Raw genomic sequence first — 4,318 nt, 5'->3', positions numbered from 1 at the left:
AGTGTGTGGGTAGAGTACAGTCAGTGTGTGGGTAGAGTCCAGTCAGTGTGTGGGTAGAGTCCAGTCAGTGTGTGGGTAGAGTCCAGTCAGTGTGGGTAGAGTCCAGTCAGTGTGTGGGTAGAGTCCAGTCAGTGTGGGTAGAGTCCAGTCAGTGTGTGGGTAGAGTCCAGTCAGTGTGGGTAGAGTCCAGTCAGTGTGTGGGTAGAGTCCAGTCAGTGTGTGGGTAGAGTCCAGTGAGTATGAGGGTAGAGTCCAGTCAGTGTGTGGGTAGAGTCCAGTCAGTGTGTGGGTAGAGTCCAGTCAGTGTGTGGGTAGAGTCCAGTCAGTGTGTGGGTAGAGTCCAGTCAGTGTGTGGGTAGAGTCCAGTCAGTGTGTGGGTAGAGTCCAGTCAGTGTGTGGGTAGAGTCCCGTCAGTGTGTGGGTAGAGTCCAGTCAGTGTGGGTAGAGTCCAGTCAGTGTGGGTAGAGTCCAGTCAGTGTGGGTAGAGTCCAGTCAGTGTGTGGGTAGAGTCCAGTCAGTGTGTGGGTAGAGTCCAGTCAGTGTGTGGGTAGAGTCCAGTCAGTGTGTGGGTAGAGTCCAGTCAGTGTGTGGGTAGAGTCCAGTCAGTGTGTGGGTAGAGTCCAGTCAGTGTGTGGGTAGAGTCCAGTCAGTTTGTTGGTAGAGTCCAGTCAGTGTGTGGGTAGAGTCCAGGCAGTGTGTGGGTAGAGTCCAGTCAGTGTGTGGGTAGAGTCCGGTCAGTGTGTGGGTAGAGTCCAGTCAGTGTGTGGGTAGAGTCCAGTCAGTGTGTGGGTAGAGTCCAGTCAGTGTGTGAGTAGAGTCCAGTCAGTGTGTGGGTAGAGTCCAGTCAGTGTGTGGGTAGAGTACAGTCAGTGTGTGGGTAGAGTCCAGTCAGTGTGTGGGTAGAGTCCAGTCAGTGTGTGGGTAGAGTCCAGTCAGTGTGTGGGTAGAGTCCAGTCAGTGTGTGGGTAGAGTCCAGTCAGTGTGTGGGTAGAGTCCAGTCAGTGTGGGTAGAGTCCAGTCAGTGTGTGGGTAGAGTCCAGTCAGTGTGGGTAGAGTCCAGTCAGTGTGTGGGTAGAGTACAGTCAGTGTGTGGGTAGAGTCCAGTCAGTGTGTGGGTAGAGTCCAGTCAGTGTGTGGGTAGAGTCCAGTCAGTGTGTGGGTAGAGTCCAGTCAGTGTGTGGGTAGAGTCCAGTCAGTGTGGGTAGAGTCCAGTCAGTGTGTGGGTAGAGTCCAGTCAGTGTGGGTAGAGTCCAGTCAGTGTGTGGGTAGAGTCCAGTCAGTGTGGGTAGAGTCCAGTCAGTGTGTGAGTAGAGTCCAGTCAGTGTGTGGGTAGAGTCCAGTCAGTGTGTGGGTAGAGTACAGTCAGTGTGTGGGTAGAGTCCAGTCAGTGTGTGGGTAGAGTCCAGTCAGTGTGTGGGTAGAGTCCAGTCAGTGTGTGGGTAGAGTCCAGTCAGTGTGTGGGTAGAGTCCAGTCAGTGTGGGTAGAGTCCAGTCAGTGTGTGGGTAGAGTCCAGTCAGTGTGGGTAGAGTCCAGTCAGTGTGTGGGTAGAGTCCAGTCAGTGTGGGTAGAGTCCAGTCAGTGTGGGTAGAGTCCAGTCAGTGTGTGGGTAGAGTCCAGTCAGTGTGTGGGTAGAGTCCAGTGAGTATGAGGGTAGAGTCCAGTCAGTGTGTGGGTAGAGTCCAGTCAGTGTGGGTAGAGTCCAGTCAGTGTGGGTAGAGTCCAGTCAGTGTGGGTAGAGTCCAGTCAGTGTGTGGGTAGAGTCCAGTGAGTATGAGGGTAGAGTCCAGTGAGTATGAGGGTAGAGTCCAGTCAGTGTGTGGGTAGAGTCCAGTCAGTGTGTGGGTAGAGTCCAGTCAGTGTGTGGGTAGAGTCCAGTCAGTGTGTGGGTAGAGTCCAGTCAGTGTGTGGGTAGAGTCCAGTCAGTGTGTGGGTAGAGTCCAGTCAGTGTGTGGGTAGAGTCCAGTCAGTGTGTGGGTAGAGTCCAGTCAGTGTGGGTAGAGTCCAGTCAGTGTGGGTAGAGTCCAGTCAGTGTGTGGGTAGAGTCCAGTCTGTGTGTGGGTAGAGTCCAGTCAGTGTGTGGGTAGAGTCCAGTCAGTGTGTGGGTAGAGTCCAGTCAGTGTGTGGGTAGAGTCCAGTCAGTGTGTGGGTAGAGTACAGTCAGTGTGTGGGTAGAGTCCAGGCAGTGTGTGGGTAGAGTCCAGTCAGTGTGTGGGTAGAGTCCAGTCAGTGTGTGGGTAGAGTCCAGTCAGTGTGTGGGTAGAGTCCAGTCAGTGTGTTGGTAGAGTCCAGTCAGTGTGTGGGTAGAGTCCAGGCAGTGTGTGGGTAGAGTCCAGTCAGTGTGTGGGTAGAGTCCAGTCAGTGTGTGGGTAGAGTCCAGTCAGTGTGTGGGTAGAGTCCAGTCAGTGTGGGTAGAGTCCAGTCAGTGTGTGGGTAGAGTCCAGTCAGTGTGTGGGTAGAGTCCAGTCAGTGTGTGGGTAGAGTCCAGTCAGTGTGTGGGTAGAGTCCAGTCAGTGTGTGGGTAGAGTCCAGTCAGTGTGTGGGTAGAGTCCAGTCAGTGTGTGGGTAGAGTACAGTCAGTGTGTGGGTAGAGTCCAATCAGTGTGTGGGTAGAGTCCGGTCAGTGTGTGGGTAGAGTCCAGTCAGTGTGTGGGTAGAGTCCAGTCAGTGTGTGGGTAGAGTCCAGTCAGTGTGTGGGTAGAGTCCAGTCACTGTGGGTAGAGTCCAGTCAGTGTGGGTAGAGTCCAGTCAGTGTGTGGGTAGAGTCCAGTCAGTGTGTGGGTAGAGTCCAGTCAGTGTGTGGGTAGAGTCCAGTCAGTGTGTGGGTAGAGTACAGTCAGTGTGTGGGTAGAGTCCAGTCAGTGTGTGGGTAGAGTCCAGTCAGTGTGTGGGTAGAGTCCAGTCAGTGTGTGGGTAGAGTCCAGTCAGTGTGTGGGTAGAGTCCAGTCAGTGTGGGTAGAGTCCAGTCAGTGTGTGGGTAGAGTCCAGTCAGTGTGGGTAGAGTCCAGTCAGTGTGTGGGTAGAGTCCAGTCAGTGTGGGTAGAGTCCAGTCAGTGTGTGAGTAGAGTCCAGTCAGTGTGTGGGTAGAGTCCAGTCAGTGTGTGGGTAGAGTACAGTCAGTGTGTGGGTAGAGTCCAGTCAGTGTGTGGGTAGAGTCCAGTCAGTGTGTGGGTAGAGTCCAGTCAGTGTGTGGGTAGAGTCCAGTCAGTGTGGGTAGAGTCCAGTCAGTGTGTGGGTAGAGTCCAGTCAGTGTGGGTAGAGTCCAGTCAGTGTGTGGGTAGAGTCCAGTCAGTGTGGGTAGAGTCCAGTCAGTGTGGGTAGAGTCCAGTCAGTGTGTGGGTAGAGTCCAGTCAGTGTGTGGGTAGAGTCCAGTGAGTATGAGGGTAGAGTCCAGTCAGTGTGTGGGTAGAGTCCAGTCAGTGTGGGTAGAGTCCAGTCAGTGTGGGTAGAGTCCAGTCAGTGTGGGTAGAGTCCAGTCAGTGTGTGGGTAGAGTCCAGTGAGTATGAGGGTAGAGTCCAGTGAGTATGAGGGTAGAGTCCAGTCAGTGTGTGGGTAGAGTCCAGTCAGTGTGTGGGTAGAGTCCAGTCAGTGTGTGGGTAGAGTCCAGTCAGTGTGTGGGTAGAGTCCAGTCAGTGTGTGGGTAGAGTCCAGTCAGTGTGTGGGTAGAGTCCAGTCAGTGTGTGGGTAGAGTCCAGTCAGTGTGTGGTAGAGTCCAGTCAGTGTGTGGGTAGAGTCCAGGTCCAGTGTGTGGGTAGAGTCCAGTCAGTGTGGGTAGAGTCCAGTCAGTGTGTGGGTAGAGTCCAGTCAGTGTGTGGGTAGAGTCCAGTCAGTGTGTGGGTAGAGTCCAGGCAGTGTGTGGGTAGAGTCCAGTCAGTGTGTCGGTAGAGTCCAGTCAGTGTGTGGGTAGAGTCCAGTCAGTGTGTGGGTAGAGTCCAGTCAGTGTGTGGGTAGAGTCCAGTCAGTGTGTGGGTAGAGTCCAGTCAGTGTGTGGGTAGAGTCCAGTCAGTGTGTGGGTAGAGTCCAGTCAGTGTGTGGGTAGAGTCCAGTCAGTGTGTGGGTAGAGTCCAGTCAGTGTGTGGGTAGAGTCCAGTCAGTGTGTGGGTAGAGTCCAGTCAGTGTGTGGGTAGAGTCCAGTCACTGTGGGTAGAGTCCAGTCAGTGTGAGGGTAGAGTCCAGTCAGTGTGTGGGTAGAGTCCAGTCAGTGTGTGGGTAGAGTCCAGTCAGTGTGTGGGTAGAGTTCAGTCAGTGTGTGGGTAGAGTCCAGTCAGTGTGTGGGTAGAGTCCAGTCAGAGTGTGGGTAGAGTCCAGTCAGTGGGTAG

The sequence above is a fragment of the Salvelinus namaycush genome, chromosome 23 (assembly GCF_016432855.1).
Source record: "Salvelinus namaycush isolate Seneca chromosome 23, SaNama_1.0, whole genome shotgun sequence".
Lineage (NCBI taxonomy): Eukaryota > Metazoa > Chordata > Actinopteri > Salmoniformes > Salmonidae > Salvelinus > Salvelinus namaycush.
This window is presented reverse-complemented; position numbering follows the sequence as displayed.